We start from the raw sequence: 25,451 nt of genomic DNA on the forward strand, positions 1-25,451 counted from the left end.
CACAGAGCTAGACCAGCCACAACAGCTTGAACCACAGTCCTTCCACAGGTGACAGCAACTCTGCCACCACCAACAGCACAGTCACTCTGCACTTCTAGATAACCACCGCCTAGGGATGCCTCCACATCTCTTCCACTACCTGCACCACCTGCATCAGGCAAGTCTGCTTCAGAGACTGGTGCAGCAGTACCCACCAGGCTAGTGGACATTGAAGGTGGTGGTTATGTCATATGAGAGGAGCTGGCAAAGCTGATGGAGGAGATAATGGTTACTACCCGAATTGTACACAAGGATAAAATCCTGTAAGGCATTGCCAGATTGTAGTCCTGTACAGCACTACCTGACATTTCTAAAGCAAGAGAAAGTAGTGCCAGTCTAGAAGTTAGGAACTAAATTCTCATTGCATTCACTTCAGACAGGGATACACCTCTGAAAACTGATACCTGTGCCTGTCATGGTGCTTGCCTCCCTCATGTATTCAAAACCGTCCCCGTCTGCCATGTATATTGTCTTTGTCTGCCTCTGCTACTTAACAACCTCCTCTATCTGTAATGTCCTTCCTCAACATTCCTCTCTCAATGAAAAAGTAAAAAGGACACCTATCTCACAAAAATATTACGTCCTTTACATAACTCTCTAGCTCACATATGGGTGAATATTACACACCAGATTTATTTTAATCTGTTTTATGCTATTTCATTTTGTTTACTGGGGTATAACACTGATAAAAAATGAGCAATCACAGGCTCATCCTGGGTTACATCATAATGTTACAACACAATGTAAAGTATACAAATAACAATGGTATACATTCATGAGTAAGCATAGAAAATCTGACAAATAATAACTAGATATAAGTTCTAACAAACCAGAAATAGAAAAGAGAAAAAAAGAGTTAACACCGGAGAAATAGAAATGGTAGATATATGGGTAGTAGTTGCTAGGATAGGAAAGCTAACAGATCCTAGTAAGATGAAACAGGGGATTAGATGTGCAATGCGTTCAGAGCACAAATGGTGTGGTAAGCTGAATCACAGTTTTGGATGACTAAGTTAATCAGATGGATCAGTTGTAAAGGTACAACTAGTTGGAGATATCATTTTATCTCACATATTGTTTCCAAGGACAGTTGCATTCAAAATATTTTATGAAGTATAATTGAAATGTGGCCTGAACAGAGAGTACTTTGTGTGGTCAGCTAAATCAGGAGGAAGTGACTACTTTAGTTTTAGGGTCAGTATAGAGAAGGAATGTCTAGTAGAATGCAATTTGAGAGAAGGGGTTGTTTGAGTGCAGGGAGCAGACTTGGCTTGGCTTCTTAGGTTATAGGTTTGAGTAGCAGTACAAATTTTGAAAGAGAGGGGAGAGGGTGTCTAGCTTGAGTATTCTGAAGAGTAAATCACAACAAGATGATTTGATCTGTCCTGTACTGGAAGCCATTTAGCCATTGAAAGAGTAAAATAGCGGTGCTCGTTTCATAGTGATTTAGCTATGAATAAATATATTTATGTGAGAATGCCTAAAGAATGGCAGTGTTTTTGACAGAGTCCAATGCAGACAAGGGGAGGCCATGCTCTAGATGGAAAGGAGGCTGTCTTTTCCTATAGAAGCTGGATGTGAGACAAACTGAGGTATTTTGTTGGCCCAGAATATTGGGCTGTTGATCTTTGCTCTCAACTTTCCTATATGCTCATTGAAATTCAATGCTTGATCTAGACATATCCCCATATATTTAAAGGAGGTGCTGGTTTCATTGAGATTATTATCATAGTCATGTAAATGATAGGACTTTGCGGGGGGGGGTTGGATAATCTTTTATGGGTGCCAAATAACATGGACTTTTTTGTTTCATTTTGTTTTGATTTATTTTGCTTTTTTTTTTGCATAGTCTATTAGAGTTTAGCCTGTGCTGTAGCTGAAGAAGGTCCCTTTCAAAGTTGAGTTTCAGCCATATGATGTGAGAGATCAGACCTATAGATGACCATGTTATCTGCATAAAGAAGTAGTGGTAAGTGGGGCAGGTCTAGTGGAAGTCAAATTGATCACACAGCATTATTAAGTTATTCTCACATAGCATTTATAATGTGAGTCTCCACATTGTCTAATTCTATTGTGCATCTGCATTGTTACCCTGTGAAGAAGTTCATATATACTATCCTATCCTAACACCATCCTCTTCATTCCTCCAGACTCAGCTTGTGACCAGCTTCTCTCTGTTCATTTTCATATCTGTCCAATCATTACATTTCATAAACATAATGTGATGATCCACCAAACTAAAGCAAACAGCCAGGTCTGATGAAGTCTGCAGTGCACAGATTAAAGCGCTTACCAGTATATGTATTTTATGGTGATAATACTTAGTTTTAATTGTTAATAAATCTTGTTATTTCATCCTTACTCGAGTCGGGTATCACTCGCAGCCTTATACAGGAGCTTGGACGGAGGAACCATCTACACGTTTTGTATAAACATAACGTGGTCAAATAAATAAGTGCACACACCCCATACATGGTCATAAATGGTTATTAACAGGTATCTGTATTTCTCTACTCATCATTTGTGCAACACTTACCAAAAAACAGCAACGTCTATGCCTAGCTCTTGTCATGGGGCATATACTTGAAAAATAGTTATACATGCACAACGTTGCCATCATGCATGCAACTAAGTTTGGTAGTTTTGTGTTTCACTATGCCATTCTGAGAGAATTAAAGTAATGCCAATGGCCTCTGTTAGTTGCATATGCTTTATTGGTTTACTGTATACATGATATGAGGAGTAGATTCCACTGTACTCAATAGGGTATACTGTATGCAGCTGAGGGTGGGACCATCTCCAATTTTCTTTCCCATTATAACAGTATGTGCAATTACACATTAAGACTTATAATCATATTTGCAGACTGATACAAAGAAGTGCGACATTAACATCAGTTGCACGTATACCTTACTATTATTCTGCCCATTAAATGCATATAGCAGTGAGCTGTCGATGAAGAACACATAATAATACATATTTGTTAACTGGGTAGATCCACTGGGCACACAGTCTCTTTTCAGGGGTGATACAGGAGCAATGTTTGTTTAAGTGACTTGCTTAAGGTCATCCAGTAGGCACATGAGGGCTGTTAGAATTAAACCTTGTTCAACATCAACTATAACTCACAGCTTTAATTAATCCTTTGCACCAGCAACTAGACCAAGCAGGACATGCATGCAAGACTTAACGGCAATAATGGGTAATGCAGTAATATTGAGGGTAATAAAAATGCATGGTTTGCACTCCACTGTGTTACAGATGTCCCTATCATTCATCACCATCTTACTGAATCCCTGTCATCACCTCTGTGTTTTCCATTCTGAAGACTTCTTTCACCTATGACTTGTCAGACACATGAGAATCCAAGTTCTTCTGTGGTTTCACATGATACAAAATTGCTTTGGTGCATATGAGTCAGTCCATCATGACTTTCATTCCAGTAATGTGTACTTAGCATCAGTCTTACACATATAATTCTGTCATGACATTTCAGCTGAAGTAACACATGTATGACTTCACATACATGAACAAGAGACTTTGCATAGTACAACAAATTACTCTTTTTACTGTCACCGTTACACATTGCTTAGCAACAAAAAGCACCACTGCCCTCATTTAGAAAACAGACACATTCATTTGTGCTCATTGTGCTAAGATTCTTAGTTCCTGTGAATGACAGAATGCAATACTGATATCTGTAGGAGTAGATAGCTTAATTTATAAGCATACAAGGTTCAAATGTTTAATGTACTCCTCATGTGATTGATGTATTTATGTATTTATTTATTTAACATTTGTTTACCAGAAAGTCCGACTGGACACAGATCCTTTTTTACCAGAGGCCCGGGGAGAAAAGCTCCATGAGTAACAGTAAATTTTAATGTATGAATTACAATAATCAATAAAGTATAAAGTAAACAAAATGTAGTATACATAAGAAAATACAATTTTTTTACATCAGGACAAAAAAAGCTCGGCTTTGAACATAGCTAGTACTGTTTGTAAAGTATGACTTATGTCAAGATATAAGGTTAAGACAGGCCAATATGAATAAAAGATTAGACACCATGGAAGAAGTTGGATATGTTTGGGGTTTACTGTGATGTATAAGAACATTCATGAGGGGCTAGTACGGGAACATAGCCACTTATTTTTTAGATAAACTTTAAGTGATGGCTAAAAGTGGTTAGTGGACAAGACTGAGAGAATGGAGTTAGAAAGGGAGTTCCATGTATGAGATATATAGCTAGAAAATAAAGATTGTCCTGCAGTGTTGCTGGCCTTAGAGATGGTGAGTAAGTTCTTATTTTTAGAGTGAAGTGCTCTGCTGGAACTGTAAGGAAGGATGAGATTTTGTAGTGCAGAGGTTCTGGTTCGTTGGGTTACAGTTTTGCGAGTTAGAGAGAGTTGGTTGTAAAGAATAATGTTAGGAAGTTCAACCCAGTCTAGTATCCTTAAAGCTGTACAATGATGTGTTCTATATGGGCAGTCAGATGCAAACTTAGCAATTTTATTATAACATGCTTCTAGCCTAAATAGTTCAGGTTTCCTACAATTAGTTAAATTGGAGAGGCTTATAGTAGAATGCAGAGCAGATGGGTTTGTGCTAATGTAATTTTTGCCATTTTGGTCAGGAACCTTTTGTGCCTATATAGACTTCCGAGTCTCTTATGAACTTTTTTATTGTTAGTGAGACATACGTCAAATTTTAGGTTATTGTCTATTTCCACTCCAAGAAGCTTTATATGGGTTGTCATGGAGATGACAGTATTGTCTTTGGGTATTATGTGAAATGTTGGGCATGTTTTGTTTGGGTTTAGGATTAGATGGGCATTGGCTAACCATCTTTCAACAGAAGTGAGATTCCTGTGTTTGAGAATGAAGAGCTGATAGAGAAATGGCAACACAGATAAGCACTGAATCATCTGCATACTGTATTATATAACCTTGTGGAGTAATTGTGTTTAGATTATTAGTAAAGAAGAGGACCTATAGATCCTTGGGGGATACCAGTGGATAAAGGAAAGCATGGAGATGTCACCTTGCCATAAAACTGATTGTTGATGGCCAGATAAATAGTTATTAAACCAAGCTGTGGCAGATGGTGAGAAGGATAGTTCAGTTAGTACATCTATTAGTTTGGAATGAGAGACCATATCAAAAGCTTTTGATAGGTTTAGAAAGATGGTAGATACAAAGTTGTTGTTATTCCTGTGATGGTTTATGGTATTAGTGAAGGATAAGAGAGCTGTAGAGGTAGTATGCAATGGGTGAAACCCATGCTGAGTGCTTGAGAGAAGGTTATTTGTTAGTAAGAATTTCATGATCTAGGGATGAATACACCTTTTCAGTAGCTTAGAAAGAGGTGAAAGAATATGTGATGTTCAAATTATCAGTAGGATATGTTTCAGATTCTGATACAACAATTGTTGCATGCCTGTTTCACAAAGCACATTGCTCATTCTTCCATACATGTGTCATGCTCCCTTCAACTGTGTGCTTTCTGACAATTGCTGTATGAGTTATTCTGTGGTGTCATTAGCATGCACAAGTTAAGAGATTATGAGTTAGCTGTCTAACTCTGGCATTGTGTACCTTGTATGACTGCATACAAAAACAAATAGTTACAGGCAGGAATGGTTTAATGAAAAGATGGGAAGTGTGCAATTACACCAAGTTGTAATACTGTCAAAGGTTGGTGGTTTTGCTCCTCAAATATTGGACTTCATTTTATGGCAGGAACACACACACACACACACACACACACACACACACACACACACACACACACACACACACACACATACACTTACGCACATGCACATATGCACACACAAATACCCAACAAGAGATCATGGCATCCCAATAAACATGCGCATTCCAACACCTGCTGCATGACTTCTGTAGAGTCAATAGGCAGTGCACGGGTCTAGATAATATAATCTAGATAGGTAGGTGTTCAAATCTAAAATCATTTACCTCATTTCCGTGTGTAAAAAGACAGATTGGTGATATGCAGGAATGGCTTACTCAACAGGTGTGATATGTGCAATTCTACTTAGTGGTAAAACTTCCAAAAGGGGAGGGTTTTCTTCCTTTGAGTGTTTCATTTGCTTTTAATGGAGGCCGTATGCATTCAGACACGTTGCTCATGTTATCCCTTCAGCTGTGTGTTTTCTAGCAGCTATAATAGGAATTCTTCATTGATGTCAGTCACTAGTACACAGATCTAGTAAGTATGACCAAGATAGGTAGGTGTTCAAATTCAGCAGCTTGTATCTCATTTCATTCTATAAAACCAGACATTGGTGATATGGAAGAATGGTGTACTCAAGCAATGCGATATGAGATGTTTTGATGGGTGGAGTCTTTTGACCCCCTAAGTTCTGTACTTATTTCTAAGCATGCACAATTTCATAATGTACATTTTTTGTATCTTCCATTGTATGACACCACAAAGCAGTATCACTATTTAACAGTGGGAAATATTAATTCTTATTTCTGATTTGGTGGCAAAAATTTTTGAGAATTTGCTTTTGGCCACATAGCTCTGATGACCTTTACACAATGACATTTAGAGTCAATGCATGGAAGAAAACAATACTGATTTAGGCATGTATAGACATTTATTATGTCAACTTTCACAGCCTTCGCAGTTCTCTGTAACCCTGATGTGATGTTTAACTTCTTTGTATGATATGTTGAGGCTTGTGAGCTATGACTTACAGTTAACTTTTGTTTAATTATCATTTGTCAGGCTTCCATACTGCTCATACTCACTGAAATGTCTTCTTTCAAACAAATATTGTATAATTAGTTCTATGGTGCCAGTAGCCAATGCACAAGAAATATGAATGTGAACTGAGTGGACAGGATGAATCAAGAATGGCAAATATTTTAGCAGTGTGTAAAGCAATTGTTGAGAGAAAGTAATGACCTACTGCATAGATGGATATGACACTTTCACATGGGGTGGGTTTTGCTCCCCTAAGTGTCGGATTCATCTTTAACCATGGCCAGATTCATTCACAAACAAACTGCTGATGACCTTCATCCATATATGTGTTTTCTGACAAGAGTTGTGTAACTTGTTCTGTGGCATCATTAGCTAATGCACAAGTCGGGTAACTGTGATTTAGGGATGCAGGGTTCAAATCAAGGCTTAACTCACTTGTGGAGTACTGAACAGCTGCCATTAATAAATGGTAATGAATCTGTTGTAATATGGTATGCCCATCTAACCACTTTGACATTGGGTGATGGATTATACTCCCCATCTGTGTATAAAACCTTTGCTTCTGCAATTTACATGTCACAGTACTACTTTTACAAAAACATGTCTGTGTATTCGCAACTCTTCAGAGCATCTTTCTTCTGGTGTTGTGCACATTAATATTCTTTAACAATGTCAAAGTTAATGAGTTGGAAACCAGGTAAATATATTTGGTTTTTCTGATACCAGTTATTCAGTTCTTCTGAAATGCATTTGGCAGCTGGCTCTTTCTTCTGTAGTCTGGTGACATGCAATGCTAATACTTTCTTCAGGTAACTCTGTCCTTGAGGAAATTCAGGAATTCATAGCTAGGTATATGCATTTTGTTTGCCTTGTTATCAGGTAGTCTCTTCTCCTGAAATGTGTTTGCCAGTCCCCTCTTTCCAGAGTTGTCTGTTAGCATGCATCGGTAACAACCTGTTCTTGGGAATATATTCGTTCACAGGGTCAAGCATTCATATACAGCAGGGTGCATTTTGTTTGTCTGATAGCACCCTTTTCATAGCCTGCCGATATATATGTTATTCCACTCATCTTTGCTCCCACTGCTTCTGCAGCCTACTCTGCTTCTACAGTGGCCTGGCAAGTGCTGGTGATATATCATCAGCACCTACAAATCATCACTAATATTTTCTGTTTTACTGCTCTCATTTTATACTTTCCCCAGAATATTAGTTCACCTGTCATGATTGTGTCCAATATGTGGTTTATGCTCACATTTTCTTAGCATATTTTATTAGTCTAATATTTTATGCCACTGTTGTGGTTGCCATTTGAGACTATGTGCTATTAATTGCTGTTTAAGTGAAATGTGTATTTCTGCATGGATGAGTGATATGTGGGGGATATGTATTGTGACTGCTTCACTGCCTACCCTTAGTAAGGTATTTATATTGTAAACTGCATTGTGTTCTCTGTTCATTCCCCTTCAGGTCTATTACTTATTTTGTTTTTCACAATCCACATCCACATGAGAAGTATGAAGCATGTAAATTCACATTCTCTTATTCTATTAATGTCTCATGTTGAGAGCATTTATATTTCAAAATGTGTCCCTGGTCATTTTGAGATTTCTCCCAGAATGTTGACATAAGCAGTTGGGAGCTATGATCCACCCATTTGTTTACAGCATGCACTCAGGGATAGCCATGACGTAGCTTACCATTACATAGTTTACCAAGACATAGCTTACCATGACATGGTTTGCCATGATGTGGCTGCCAACCTGTGTTGTTGGCTTGAGCAGGGGCTCTTCACTGTGTTACATGCCACAGCTGTATACATATATGTCTAGCAATGCTGCTCATTGTGCTAGCATAGTCAGTCATGTTGTCTATGGTACAATGTGGTCACAGGGTTCCTACAGCATGATTGAAAATTGTAAACGATGAATGCATATTGAGCAAACCCAATTGGTCAAAACGTTTAAACTTTGCGCGCGTAACACAGAAATCGCTGTAAGGGATATTTTCCCTTTACTTCAATGCAGTGCGATATTGGAGTAGGAATATTTAAGTAGCAGGGGTGTGGGGGTGCAGTGCCCCACATGGGGGGTGCAGGGGGGCTTTCCCCCCTGCCTACAGCATTTAGGTAAGTATAGTTTTTTATTTTTATTTTTTTACTATATTTTCAAAATTTCAAACATCGCTCATATGGTGTTTGATGCTTGAAACTTTCGAAAATATAATATAGACCCGTGGCCAGGCTGAATCCTTGGATTGGTGTTTCAGGTGTGATGTTCTAACATATGTTTATGCTTTGATAAAGTTTTATAGTCATTACCTCTGGGATGAACATATTTACAGTGACAGGGCTTATTCTTGTGATGTAAAAGCAGCTCGATACAAATATTTTCTCAATTTGTACAGTTACCCCAACCAGACAAGTTGTTGTATCCTATGACACAAAGACCAAGAACTAAAATACCAACAACTACAAACGGTTCAAATAAAACTTGGCTGGATGAAAACACAAACTTTATTCTGGACCATAAAAACAGCGATAAAAACAGCAATAACTAAGCACTTTTGTCCAAACTTCAAGGATTTCATCAGAGTCAATGTTGAAACAATTAAAGACAGTTTAAACAGCAAATGAAGTACAAAACAAGCAATGGAGAACATCTCTATAAGAATAAGAACACTTTGAATACAGATTTAAAGGAACACTCACCCTAAGTTTTTAGTGAATAAAAACATTGTCACACTCCTTACATAAGAGCCACAATAATCTTAAAAATGATCGAGATATAAATATAAACAATCACTACCTGCAAATGTGATAAAATTGCAGAACATTTGTTCTTGCCTCCAAGACACTTATAATAGAAATATTATCATTCAAACCGAAGGAGCCTTTGCTTCCAATATAATTCTTTGTATTCTAGTAAAGTATCTATGCCTTTCCATGTGTGCCTTATGTTTACCTTATCAATAATGAAAAAAAAAAAAAACTTCTTAAAAGAACCACACTGTCCTCAATGTCGCTTAAGGCATTAGTACATTAGAATTTAACGGAAAGAGGCAAAAATTTAAAAGACCATTTTTATAGAAATTTTGATAGTATAAAGGGAGATGATGAAAAAATATGGGAATGTTTAGATCCATGGAATGCAGCTTTTGTAAAAATATATATATATATATATATATATATATATATATATATATATATATATATGGATCTAAGATGTTTGATCAAAAGATCAAACGTCTGAATCCATTAAGGGTGAGCATACTTACGTGAAAGTGCTTTTCACCGAAGAAGCACTTTTGCATAAGTATGCCTGCTGCCAAGCCCGTACTACAGTGCAGATAAGGGAAAATTCCATTTTCCCCACTGTAGTGCGGTCCTGGAGGGAGAATATTAAGGTAGGTGGGTGGGTGTTAATGTAGTGGTTTTTTTTATTATTAACACGCTTTAACGAAAACGCTTTTTCGATGAAAGCGCTTTTGTTAAAGTGTGTTCGGTGGTTATGGATTCGGACATTTAATCTTTTGATCAAACATCCGAGATCCATATATATATATATATATATATATATATATATATATATATATATATATATATATATATATATATATATATATATATATATATATATATATATAAATGCAATGAAATAAAAGCAGTAGCTAGAAATTATGATATAAAGCTGGTAGGTGAATTTAATTGTAAGTCAAAGCGTGTTGTTTATATTGCTATCTGTGAACAATGTTCTGCATTATATATAGGGAAAATCGTAAGGGAATTTTGTAGATGGATTTATGAACATTTAAGAGCAGTGGAAACCCTTGATTTAAGTAATGTTATGGCGATGCATGTTAAATTTAAGGATTTTAATGTAAAAGATGGAATGTGTTTTAAATTTGTTGTGATTGAACAAGTAAAGAATTATGATTTTAGACCTGAAGCAGAAGATGAGTTGGATTGGAAAGAATGTTGTTGGCAGTTAAGAATAAATGCCCGTAGTTCCCCTGGAATGAATGAGTGGGAGAACTATAAAGTAGTGTTAAAAAGGAAAGGGTTAACTCATTAATGACTATGAGTCATGTGATTTTATTGAAAAGGTATATAATTGGAGTCTTAATTATGAGTTACTTGGTCTGATGAAGTTATATGTATGGAATGAAAGTGCTTGCCAAGTTTCTAGAAAGAGAGCAACAAGTTCTGGTCTTAGAATTATTATTAATTGTAGGCTACGTACGAGTCAAGCAGTTACTTGGATACTTCTTACTTTTCATCTCATACAAATATGCAGCTAATTGTATCTTATAGGCCTCAGGTACATCTACTTTTAACAAATGCTTATTTATAACATATGAATGCAGTGACTTATGCTTCAAAGGAAGAACAATGCCGATATATTCAGTTTTGTTCTTCTAGAAGTCCTGCTATAGAGTAATGCAGATATGGTCAGTTTTGTTCTTCCAGAAGTCCTGCTATAGAATTATGTAGAGAACAGCTCCTGTGCAAAAAGCATATTGGTGAAATTCTTGCAAGAACATGCTTCTATTTGGTTTAGCAGCTTGTTATAGTCATCAACAGCATAAGATGCATTAATGTTCTTAGATAACGGTTATTATGCATCAATACTATATTGCAGAACAAATGTACTGTAACAGGAAACTCATGTTAAGATCTTGTGTAGTATAAAGTAAGTCCATCACTTCATGGCAGCACCTTAAGCTGTCATGAAACATGGACTGAAAAAAATGGCACTAAACATGGCTTTACTATTTAACAAGCTTAAAATAAAAACAAAGTAAATAAAAAAAATGTAATGTACATCTGTGTTTGTGTGTGTGCAAGTAAGAGAGACACAGGTTCACAGTGACGTGAACGAGCTAGAAGTGAGACAGAGGCAATGAGTGAAAGAATCAGCTTATAACTTCTTTGATCAAGACTTCTGGACAAAGCTAAAATGTACAAAAAAGACCTACAGTTGTGAATAAATTGTAAACGTAATCCTAATTTTCCAGAAACATGAATTTTCCACACATTAAAAGAATGATCTTAAAATGTCTAGTGTGAGTGATTGACAGTAATCCAGAAAATCAGGACAAAGCAAAACTAGGGGCACTGGATAGCCATGGGGTATTTCAATGCCCCAGCGGGCAGCGGGCAAAACTGCCTTTCAGTTTGTAGCCTGCTACAGAACACCCTCCCTATTACAGGAACCCCACTTGGCATTCCTGAGAACACTGGAGAATATGAAGGTCTCTCCAAACACTATGTTACTGGGTGACTTCAACTACCCAAACATTGACTGGGAAAACTACTCAAGCCCAAACACCCTCGCCCAATGGTTCCTTGAATTTATAAACTCTAACACAATGGAACAACTGGTCACCACTCCCACAAGAGGGAACAACATATTGGACCTGGTCATCACCAACATGGGGACTCTATGTTCCACACCAGAGGTAAACCCCTCATTGGTAAGATCAGACCATAAACAAATTTCCTTAGACATCCATATCCCATCCCCACCCCCAGCCAAGGAAATCACTGTAAAGAATTTCTCCAAAGCCAACTTTGCACTTCTCAAGACTGAGGTGGAATCCTTCAAAGCCCCTGGGCCAGAGGATAATACAGCCCAATCCACAGAATCCTTTACAAATGCATTATATGAGCACCTGCAGGAATTCATGGATCATGCTATCTCAAATAAAACCAAGACTCAGTCCTCCAAAAACAGGAGACCGGTCTGGTGGACCCAGGCCATAAATAAGCTATACAACAGAAGGAAGAAGCTACTACATGACAGAGCAAAATCCCAAAAAGGGAAGGCATCTATGATCAGTATTAGCAAGAAACTTCGATCCCTCATAAAATCATCAAAGGCCAGTTTCGAAAGAAAAATTGCCCTAGACACTAAAGATAATCACAAGGCCTTCTTTAGTTATGTCAGAAACATGGGCGGAAACTCCCAGATATGCTCTGAATTGTTGCATAATGGTACAAAATATACCGAACCTACAGACATAGCCAACATCCTGACAGACAGATTCAGCGCAACCCCCCCTTCCCCCCCAAAGGAGCAAACGCCTATCCCAACTGAATGTAACCACCCTGACATCACAGATGCACAGGTGAAAGCTAGCCTCTCCAAAGCAAAAAACACAGCATCTATGGGACCGGACGGTGTCCCAGGCTGTGTCTTACACGAGCTCCAAGAAGAACTGAACCCTCACATTAAGTCACTGTTCAAACTTAGCCTTACTACAGGATATGTACCCAAAGAATTGTGTACAGCTACAGTGGTCCCACTCCACAAAGGTGGTGCCACAACGGACCCTGGAAACTATTGCCCCATAAGCCTGACTAGTCTGGTCTGTAAAGCTATGGAGCGTATTATCATGGAACTCATAAACAAAGACATTGGGAGCCTCCAGACACTGGACCCTACCCAATCCGGCTTTGTTAAGGGCAGATCTTGCCTCTTAAACCTAGTTGATTTCTTTGAAACAGTTACCAAAGCCATAGATGAGGGCAAGGTAGTCCACACAGCCTACCTGGACCTCGCAAAAGCCTTCGATACAATACCCCACTCGGGCATCATAAATAAGCTTACCAGCTTAAGTATCAACCCCTATATCACAAGATGGGTTGCAAACTGGCTCAGAGACAGAACCCACATGATTAGAATCGCAGGTGCCATGTCCGAATCCAAACCAGTTACAAGTGGCGTCCCACAGGGCTCAGTTCTGGGAACTCTCTTGTTCGGTATATACTTCTCTGAGGTTCAGGCTAACACGGGGGGATTATGGCTGACAAAGTTCGCAGATGACTGCAAACTGGGGACCATAATCGAATCTCCAGCTGACACAAGCATCCTCCAAAAGGGTCTCACAGAGACGGATGCTTGGTGCCAGAACCATGGCCTTAAGCTAAATGCTAAAAAGTGCATAGTCATCCCCTTTGGGAAAAACAAGGTGCCCACAAATTACCACATAGGTGGTAATCCATTAAGTACGGAAGAAGTAATTAGAGATTTGGGGACCAACGTAGATAGTAATCTCTCCTTTGATAATCACGTTGCCAAAGTGGTTAGAAAGACCTTCTATATAGCCCACCTTATCACAAAAGGGTTCACATCTAGATCAAGAGAGATCATTGTGCCCCTCTACTCATCACTCATCAGGCCCATAATTGAATACAATGCCCCTTTTGGGATGTACCTTACCCGACACCTGCAACAACTGGAGAGACCCCAAAAGTACCTCACCAAGAGGATCATGGGCTACAAACAGATGTCCTATGCAGCTCGACTAAAGAAACTCCAGCTCTACTCAGTTGCTTACCACCTACTCAGAGGCGATCTATGCCTGACGTACAAAACCATGTCAAACCCAGAATTAATGGACATGCTCCACCTCAAAAAATCCAAGTCCCTTAGAGCTACACGGTCCAGGGCCCTAAACCTCAGCACAAAAATAAATAGGACATGCTGGAGGGACAGATTCATTTCCCAGAGGCTCCCCTCACTCTGGAATAGAATCCCAATTCATGTTAGACATAGCCCCTCGCTGACCCTCTTCAAGCGAAATTTGGACGCGTGGATGGGAAATCGCAAATTCACCCCTGGAATCTCTCCTGTGTCCCTGCTAGACAAAGGCACAGTAAACTAATCTTAAAAGGGTACCTTCTGTGACCTACTTTACAGAGGCACAGTAGGCTAATCTAATAGGGAGTCGGAAGCCAAATACACTCTGGCTAGGCTTATAAATGCCGTAGGGCAGATAGCCTAGTATCTACCTATGAACCTATGAACCTATGAACCTATGCCTTGTACTCTATTATATTGTTCATTCCTTGAGCAGAATGACCCACGACAAATTTTAAATCATAGCCATTTTACTGATGATGCAGTGGTGCAGGGGTTATGTTGTCACCTCTCATCAAGAGGTTCTCTAGTTCAATTCTTGGATGGGTTGCCTCTGCTGAAAATTGGCTTTGTTCCAAGTTGGTCTTTCCCAGTAAACAAATGTTTAAATAAATACTGCTAGGAATGTGGCTACAATTTCTTTGTGTGTGTGTGTGTGTGTGTGTGTGTGTGTGTGTGTGTGTGTGTGTGTGTGTGTGTGTGTTTGTGTGTGCGTGTGTGTGCGTGTGTGTGCATGTGTGTGTGTGCGTGAGAGACTGTCTTGGAATCTTCTGACTGATTGATATCCCTTTCACAATTTGATTTAGCCTTGTGCAATTGCTGGCCTAGATAGTTTATACTTACCCTAAGCTTTATTTGACTCTACAGGTTCTAAATACAAACAGAATGATTGATGGTTATTAGGTATTTGTAACTTCTTGCTGAAGTGTTTTAGTCCAGTGTTGTCACTGAACAGGCACAGATGAAGTTCCCTTAGTATCCCCTGTCTCAAACCAATGAGATTAAACAAGACCATTCAGAAGATTCCAGTTCAGATGCTATGTGTCAAAACATCTTTAAAATGATCACTATATCATTTCTAAATGTTCATTTAAGAAGCAGAAAATGAAAGTCTGCTGTGCAGTGCAGAAGTCAAAAAAGTCACTTGCCTCAGAGAGAAACACAGTACTAGGGTAATACTGTTGTGCTGCAATATTAAAATGATAATAAGTAGGACTATTATGGCTTATGGCTGTATCTGAATTCCAGATTCTAAGGCTTTAGATCCATTTCAGAATGCACAGGACAATTCATAGCAATATTCCAGCTCATTAGTTTAACAAAAGAAAAACCAAAAGGTAAATAATTACATATATAAAAAAATTCAGTAGAAGGTATAAGGCAGAAATTAATGAGTGCATGTGTATATTCTACAAGAAGTCATATGGTTGCAATGAAGAGAATATAGAAAATGTTGACTAGCAAACCTTCCTGAAATCTTGGAGATAAGCTGGATGAACATATTTCAGTGACTGACATTAAGGCTGCCAGTAAATGTTTGTAGGCCAAGACATCCCTTGTGATTGATGGTTTCCTGCTAGAGCTTTCATGAATACCACCAGCTTGTAGGTGAAGCACATGTTTCTTGTCATCTCTGTAAATGCCACAAGAATAAAAAGGTGCCAAAAACAGCTGATAAATACCCCTATTATCCTATTACATGGTTTCATAAAGGCAATAGTAGTATGGGGAATTCTAGACCAATGTTTTCTTTTCATGTGGATGTCTGAAATACTAGTCAAACTACTGGACATTCAGCTCAACTCAACATGACACAGCTGAGTGGTCCTTTCATTTTTGATTTAAGAGTAGCAGAGGTGCTGAAGACTTAAGCAACATTAAAATGTTGTAGCACTTTTCTACCCAGATAAATAATAAAGCTAATTGTATGCAATTACACTTTGCCAATATCCTTGGCTTCGGTTACAGCATTACTTTTACTACATGGTTGAAGAAGCCAATATAAGCAATTCCAGTCTGCCTTTTAATATCCTTAACCTGCCTATACCTCTCAACTTCTTAGCACAAAAAATTTGAACAAAGCCATAAATAATGCGGGACAAAGTCCCCAAAACATGAAAAATTTTAAATATTGCTCTTATAGATTTAGAATGTTAAGAGAATAATAGGTTTTGTATTAGCATGAATTTACCGAAGGGCATGAAGTCTGAAACTCAAATGGATGTCGTTATTTTCTGCCCTCAGTCTTCAATGATTTGCCAGGAAACCAAAACATATTTTGAGGAACATTCCAAAAATATGAGGGAAAAATCTAGACATTCTGCAAAAATCTGGACAGTTGAGAAGTATGAGCTCTTCACCCCATTTTCATCTAAGGCTTTTTTTCAGTTGTTTCTTGTCCTGTTGAATGCATCTGTGGATTTCCTCTCCACCACTCATTCCAGTATGTTCTGGTCATATTCCTTCTTCTCCATCCCATAGATCTTTCTAGTAGTTTTTATCTGACATCCTTCAAATAGATTGATGTCAAAATTCTGGTCCGACCAAAAATTTATAGTGTAGAATCATTAGTTTGTTTCTGGAATAGATAACCTTAAGGATATGCTTAAGCCTTCTCTTATTTATTTATGTATTACATTGTTTCTTTGTTTAATTATTGTTTTTATTTGTTAACTAGGTAAATAGACTAGTCCAAAGACCCTTTTCGACCATGATCAGGAACAAGGAAGCAACACATTATACATAAACATAGAGCAGAACAGATTATCATAAGCAGATAGTACTTTACAATAGGAATAAATGAAAATGAATGAGTTTGTGGGGCTTTCTTACATGATACTGCAGTACTCAACAGTATAAGCAGCTGAGATAGGCTGGCAGCTCCTAAATTCAACATAAGAGCCATTGAGTTTAAGAATACAACAAAGACCATGTGAGTAGCACAGGAAAAAAAATGAAATGTAACTACAGAGCAATTTTGCTAAGTAGGCTTCATGTCCTGTACTCTTTACCTTACAAAAACACCCTGCTATTTGTGAGCTCCTCCCAATAAATTATTGAGTTAGAGCTTTTTAATTTGGCTTAATTTTAATATGTTGTATCGCATTCACATTCATTATAGGAGTCAGTAATTTAACTGTCCAAGCCCTTTACAATATCATCCTCCTTTTAGATACTTAGAGAATGAAATTTTCACCACTGCATGCTGTTGTTTCTTCCTAATGTAGAACCGTTTAGCAGGCTATTTAAGCATACATCACTTCATTCCCAAAGAACTACAGTCAGTAGAAGTTCTTTGGTCCATTTTCTACACTGATGATGATTCATTATTCACAACCTAAATTATTGGCATTTTCCTCCAACTTAAACAATATTCACATGGAATTCCTAAACTTCTCAGATGTAACAACTACTAGCATATTTCTCAACCTACCTCTATTGAATATAGAAGCAAATGCCTTTGAAAAGTGAGTTCTTGAAGTCAAAAATGTGTTCATTTAATTAGCATAAAATATGAATACCAAATAGCAAATAATATTGCCCCCTTCTGGTGGGAATGTGGGATACTAATAAGAAACACGTTAAAAAAAGATAGTGACAAAAATGATGGAAAAATTTAAGCACATTTTCAAGGATACAGTTTCAGATCTGTAGACTTTCATGTGCATAATTTCTGTGGTTTAAGTGGTTTAAGAAAAAAAATATCCTTATTTCTCGCCTTTTCTGAACTAGAATAGTCCAGTTTTCAGGTATTGCTGAATTCTAGGCTGTGTCATAGTTCCTGTGTTGCCCATATCCTTACTTGGATAGGAGGAAGCTTCTTTGTTCACCAGTGAGAGTGGGGAGCTCTGAGCAGCCTATCTGTCCCTGGAGGAGTGGTCTCAGCCCAGTAACTAGTTGCTTATTGGCTGTTTTGGGCCATTTCCTATCTCTTTCAAACTCCCTGCCTTAAAACTCATTTTAGCGTGGTTTTGCGCTTGTAACAGACTCAGCACAGCTCCTTGTGGTGTCCTGCAGAGTTCTACAAGCAGCAGTGAACAAAAGAGGGACTTTAACAGATTGTATTTTTTTTTCTGTTTTCCTACCAGCGATTGTTTAGTCTCACCAAAAAGCGAGTTTTCTAACTATCTGAGTTCTGCAAAGTTTGTTTTTCTGCATTTGTCTGCATTTTTTTGTGTTTTTCACTTTAAAAGTTGTTTTTGCCTTGTTTTATTGTTGTAGGCTACACACTCAAGAGTGCTAGCCGATCTAGAGCATTTACTGTATTCCTGTGCCTAATTTCTGTGGTTTAAGTGAAAAAAAGAAAACAAAATATTCTTGTTTCCCGCCTTTTCTGAACTAGAATAGTCCAGTTTTCAGGTACTGCTGAATTCTAGCCTGTGTCATAGTTCCTGTGTTGCCCATATCCTTACTTGGATAGGAGGAAGCTTCTTTGTTCACCAGTGAGAGTGGGGAGCTCTGAGCAGCCTATCTGTCCCTGGAGGAGTGGACTAAGCCCAGTAACTAGTTGCTTATTGGCCATTTTGGGCCGTTTCCTATCTATTTCAAACTCCCTGCCTTAAAACCCGCTTTAGTGTGGTTTTGCACTTGTAACAGACTCAGCACAGCTCCTCGTGGTGTCCTGCAGTTCTACAAGCTGTAGTGAGTGAAAGAGGGACTTTAACAGATTATAAGTATTTTTTTCTGCTTTCCTACCAGTGATTGTTTAGTCTCGCCGAAAAGCGAGTTTTCTATCTGAGTTCTGAAATGTTTGTTTTTCTGCAATTGTCTGCATTTTTTTGTGTTTTGCTCTTTAAAAGTTGTTTTTGCCTTGTTTTATTGTTGTAGGCTACACACTCAAGTGTGCTAGCCGATCTAAAGCATTTACTGTATTCCTGTGCTTAATTTCTGTGGTTTAAGTGAAAAAAAAGAATATATATATATATATATATATATATATATATATATATATATATATATATATATATATATATTCTTGTTTCCTGCCTTTTCTGAACTAGAATAGTCCAGTTTTCATGTATTACTGAATTCTGGGCTGTGTCATAGTTCCTGTGCTGCCCATATCCTTACTTGGATAAGAGGAAGCTTCTTTGTTCACCAGTGAGAGTGGGGAGCTCTGAGCAGCCTATCTGTCCCTGGAGGAGTGGTCTCAGCACAGTAACTAGTTGATTATTGGCTGTTTTGGGTCATTTCCTATCTCTTTCAAACTCCCTGCCTTAAAACCCGCTTTAGCGTGGTTTTGCGCTAGTAACAGACTCAGCACAGCTCCTTGTGGTGTCCTGCAGAGTTCTACAAGCAGCAGTGAATGAAAGAGGGACTGTATCAGATTGTAAGCATTTTTTTCCTGCTTTCCTACCAGAGATTGTTTAGTCTCACCAAAAAACGAGTTTTCTAACTATCTGAGTTCTGCAAAGTTTGTTTTTCTGCATTCGGCTGCATTTTTTTGTGTTTTGCACTTTAAAAGTTGTTTTGCCTTGTTTTATTGTTGTAGGCTATACACTCAAGTGTGATAGCTGATCTAAAGCATTTACTGTATTCCTGTGCCTAATTTCTGCGGTTTAAGTGAAAAAAAGAAAAAAAAAACAAAAAAAAAATCATTGCTTCCCGCCTTTTCTGAACTAGAACAGTCCAGTATCCAGGTATTGCTGAATTCTAGGCTTTGTCATAGTTCCTGTGTTGCCCATATCCTTACTTGGATAGGAGGAAGCTTCTTTGTTCACCAGTGAGAGTGGGGAGCTCTGAGCAGCCTATCTGTCCCTGGAGGAGTGGTCTCAGCCCAGTAACTAGCTGCTTATTGGCCATTTTGGGCCATTTCCTATCTCTTTCAAACTCCCTGCCTTAAAACCCACTTTAGCATGGTTTTGCACTTGTAACAGACTCAGCACAGCTCCTTGTGGTGTCCTGCAGAGTCCTACAAGCAGCAGTGAGCGAAAGAGGGAGTTTAACATATTATAAGTATTTTTTTCTGCTTTGCTACCAGCGATTGTTGAGTCTCGCCGAAAAGTGAGTTTTCTAACTATCTTGAGTTCAGCAAAGTTTGTTTTCTGCATTTGTCTGCATTTTTTTGTGTTTTGCACTTTAAAAGTTGTTTTTGCCTTGTTTTATTGTTGTAGGCTTCACACTCAAGTGTGCTAGCCGATCTAAAACATTTACTGTATTCCTGTGCCTGATTTCTGTGGTTTAAGTGAAAGAAAAAAAAATATCCTTGTTTCCCGCCTTTGCTGAACTAGGATAGTCCAGTTTTCAGGTATTGCTGAATTCTAGGCTGTGTCATAGTTCCTGTGTTACCCATATCCTTACTTGGATAGGAGGAAGCTTCTTTCTTCATCATTGAGAGTGGGGAGCTCTGAGCAGCCTATCTGAACCTGGAGGAGTGGTCTTAGCCCAGTAACTAGTTGCTTATTGGCCATTTTGGGCAATTTTCCTATCTCTTTCAAACTCCCTGCCTTAAAACCTGCTTTAGCACAGTTTTGCACTTGTAACAGACTCAGCACAGCTCCTCATGGTGTCCTGCAGTTCTACAAGCAGCAGTGAGCGAAAGAGTGAATTTAACAGTTTATAAGTATTTTTTTCTGCATTCCTTCTAGCGATTGTTTAGTCTCACCGAAAAGTGAGTTTTCTAGCTATCTGAGTTCTGCAAAGTTTGTTTTTCTGCATTTGTCTGCATTTTTTTGTGTTTTGCACTTTAAAAGTTGTTTTTGCCTTGTTTTATTGTTGTAGGCTACACACTCAAGTGCGCTAGCCGATCTAAAGCATTTACTGTATTCCTGTGCCTAATTTCTGTGGTTTTAAGTGAAAAAAACAAAAAAAAAAAAACAAAAAAAAATCCTTGTTTCCCACCTTTTCTGAACTAGAATAGTCCAGTTTTCAAGTATTGCTGAATTCTAGGCTGTGCCATAGTTCCTGTGTTGCCCATATCCTTACTTGGATAGGAGGAAGCTTCTTTGCTCACCAGTGAGAGTGGGGAGCTCTGAGCGTCCTATCTGTCCCTGGAGGAGTGGTCTCAGCCCACTAACTTGTTGCTTATTGGCCGTTTTGGGCCATTTCCTATCTCTTTGAAACTCCCTGTCTTAAAACCCGCTTTAGCGCATTTCTGCGCTTGTAACAGACTCAGCACAGCTCCTCGTGGTGTCCTGCAGTTCTACAAGCAGCAGTGAGCGAAAGAGGGACTTTAACAGATTATAAGTATTTTTTTCTGCTTTCCTAACAGCGATTGTTTAGTCTTGCCGAAAAGCGAGTTTTCTAACTATCTGAGTTCTGGAAAGTTTGTTTTTCTGCATTTTTTTTGTGTTTTGCACTTTAAAAGTTGTTTTTGCCTTGTTTTATTGTTGTAGGCTACACACTCAAGTGCGCTAGCCGATCTAAAGCATTTAATGTATTCCTGTGCCTAATTTCTGTGGTTTAAGCGAAAAAAAGAAAAAAAAAATATCCTTGTTTCCCGTCTTTTCTGAACTAGAATAGTCCAGTTTTCAGGTATTGCTGAATTCTGGGCTGTGTCATAGTTCCTGTGTTGCCCATATCTATACTTGGATAGGAAGAAGCTTCTTTGTTCACCAATGAGAGTGGGGAGCTCTGAGCAGCCTATCTGTCCCTGGAGGAGTGGTCTCAGCCCAGTAACTAGTTGCTTATTGGCTGTTTTGGGCCATTTCCTATCTCTTTCAAACTCCCTGCCTTAAAACCTGCTTTAGTGCAGGTTTGTGCGATTTTGCACATCGGGCAATGCCGCATAGCACTGTTTAAGCAGTTTTAAACAATTCCCGGCTCCACAAAGTCTGCTCTTCGATTTTTCCCTTAGAACTAGTCAAACTCTCAAAGTAAGCTCTCAACCTTCATTCAACAGCCCAGCACTTGCTCAAAGTTCTCAGTAAGCACTAACAAACTTTAGCACTACACCCCCTTATACTATCCAGAAGCACAAGGTTCCCTATTCGTCCATCCCAGTCAGTCAATTAACCAGTTCTTTAAACTATCCAGGCATGTCCAAAGCGCAGTTTCAGGTATACTCTCCAGTCCAGCTGGTGAATCTGGTAATCTTGAGGCAATGTTACAATTGCCTTATGTACACAGACAACCCTCTGCTTCTTCCAACAAACTGAAATATTTGTGAGAGATGCAACTATACAGCCAAACTGGAGGCTGAGCTCTCTCAACCCAAGACTGGCACAGTCTGTCAGGAGGAGAAGGAAACCACTCGCACCACACAACCAGTCTCACATAGACCAAACGTACCAGCAAACAAGACACATAAACTCACATAAAACATACTCAGAGGTTCTAAATAAAAATCTGCCAAAGCAGCAGAGACCTCCAAAGCAGACATCCAAGCAACCGCTACCCCACAACAACTTACATGTATCACATACTTCACGAAGTCAGTGTGCCACACACTCGCAGCCCCTAAGGCTAAATAACACACCTAATACACTAGTAATTGGAGACTCTGTTGTCAGGCACACTGACGTCCCACTCACCAGACTGAACAAGGAGAGGGTCACTGTAAGCTGCTTGTTGGGAGCCAGGATCTGCCACATAACACAAGCACTCAGGTCACTCCACAGTAAGTACAAATATGACAATGTCATTATCCATGTTGGTGTGAATGACCTGAGACGTACCTCCCTGGATTACATGAAAAGAGACATAGAGGAGCTCTCTGATCATGTAGCCCAGGCTGGTATGACCCTGACCCAGAGTAGCATATTGCCTTCACCAGAAATGATGCCGCAGTATAAAGACAAAATGATCAATTTTAACAATTGGCTAAGCTATTAGTGTCATTTAAAGGGGATCCAGTGTCTGTCAGCCTGGGATGACATGCTAGACAAGCCATGTTGCTTCACCTGGGATGGCTTGCACCTGTCACCCTTAGGCTTTTGAATACTGGCTAAGGCTCCTGCCACCCCCATAGTGCCTTTTTTAGGCAAGGCTCAAAAGACAAACCCACCTCCATAGACAATACCAGAAACAAAAAACTAAGAGTAATGCTACTCAACTCCAGAAGTCTAAACCTCAAGATGCATGCACTCGAGACACTCCTCAATATGGAGAAAATTGATATCTGTGCAGTAACAGAAACCTGGTTTAAGGCTCCAAAGAGCACCCCAGCAATACCAGGATTCAACTCATACCATTCCTTTCAGCCCCAGAACTCAGACCAGAACACTAAAGTCGGGGGAGTATCCATTTTCATTAAGGATACCCACACCTCCAAGTTAGTGGCACTGCACGAGGCAGCGGAGACCATCCATGTGCAACTAACACTAGGTAAAACTGCTTTTCAGTTCATAGCCTGCTACAGATCACCCACTCTGTCTCAGGATCCCCACTCAGCATTCCTGAGAACATTGGAGAATATGAAGGTTTCACCAAATACCATGATATTGGGGGATTTCACCTACCCAAACATTGACTCGGAAAACTACTCAAATCCCAACTCTTTTGCCCAATGGTTCCTGGAGTTTATAAACTCAAATGTCATGGAACAACTGGTCACCATTCCCACAAGAGGGGACAACATATTGGACTTGGTCATCACCAACATGGGGGCTGAATGTTCTACACCAGAAGTAAATCCCTCGTTGGTATGATAAGACCATAAACTTATCACAATGGACATCCACATCCTGACCCCACCCCCAGCCAAAGAAACCACTGAGAAAAATTTCTCAAAAGCAAACTTCACACTTCTCAAGACCTTGGTGGAAAGTTTCAAAGCCCCCGGGCAAATGGAAAATGCTACCCAAACTGCAGAATCCTTTACAAATGCACTCTATGAGCACCTACAGGAATGCATGGATCGTGCCATCCCAAGTGAAACCAAGACTCACTCCTCCAAGAACAGGAGACCAGTCTGGTGGACCCCGGCCATTAATAAGCTGTACAACAGGAGGAAACTATTACATGGCAAGGCAAAATCCCAAAAAGGGAAGGCATCCTTAATCAGTACGAGCAAGAAACTTTGATCCCTCATAAAATCATCAAAGGCCAGCTTCGAAAGAAAAATCGCTAAAGACCCTAAAGATAATCACAAGACATTCTTTAGCTACGGCAAAAATTTGGGTGGCAGATCTAAGATCTGCTCTGAGCTGGTGCAAAATGGCACAAAATACACTGAACCCACAGACATTGCCAACATTTATTTTATTTATTTTTTATTTTATTTTACATTTGTTGACCGGGCTAGTCTAGCTGGAGACATGTCCATTTTCAGTAGAGGCACGGGGAGAAAAGCTCCAAGAATCATACAGAATTATTACAAAGTTAAAAACAGGAGTTATACAGATAATAGAGATAGTAATATTACAAAAAAATGTTTTGTTTTTTTTTGTCTTCTTCTTCTTCCTCTTCAAATAGTACAAATTGGTGTTACCATGGTCATTTTGTAAGGTACAGAATAGAATTAACATGGTAATTTTGTAAGGGACTGAGGTATGATGTAGATATATACTTGTAAGATATATACAATAATGTAGTTTTTTGATACATAAAAGGTAGCTAGTAAGGGATGAGGTGGGATAAGTGAATATGAGAAGATTTAGTCAGGGTTAGTACAGGTACATAGCCAGTGATTGTTAAGGTAGAGTTTCAAATTCCTTTTGAAAAGTGAGAGAGAAGTTTGAGATGTGATTTCAGAGGGAAGTTTATTCCAAAGTTTTCCTACAGAGTTAGAGAACAAAGACTGGCGGACAGGTTCAGTGCAAACTTCACCCCCCCCCCACCAAAAGGGCCTGTGTCTATCCCAGAAGAATGCAGTCCCCCATACATCACAGACACACAGGTGAAAGCACCCCTCTCCAAAGTAAAAAAACACAGCATCAATGGGACCAGATCGTATCCCGGGCTGTGTCTTACACGAGCTCCAAAATGAACTAAACCCTCACTGTTCCAACTCAGCCTTACCACAGGTTATGTACCCAAAGAATGGCATACAGCAACAGTGATCCTGCTCCACAAAGGTGGTGCCACAATGGATCCTGGGAACTATCGCCCTATAAGCCTGACTAGCCTGGTCTGCAAGGCTATGGAGCGCATCATCATGGATCTCATAAACAAAGACATTGGGAACCTCCAAACACTGGACCCCAGCCAATTCGGCTTTGTTAAGGGCAGATCTTGCCTCTTCAACCTAGTTGACTTCTTTGAAACAGTTACCAAAGCCTTAGATGAGGGATAGGTAGTCCACACAGCCTACCTAGACCTCACAAAGGTCTTCGACACAATACCCCACTCTGGTATCATAAATAAGCTTAC

The sequence above is a fragment of the Protopterus annectens genome, chromosome 1.part2, assembly GCF_019279795.1.
Source record: "Protopterus annectens isolate FY-2018-M chromosome 1.part2, PAN1.0, whole genome shotgun sequence".
Taxonomy (NCBI): Eukaryota; Metazoa; Chordata; order Ceratodontiformes; family Protopteridae; genus Protopterus; species Protopterus annectens.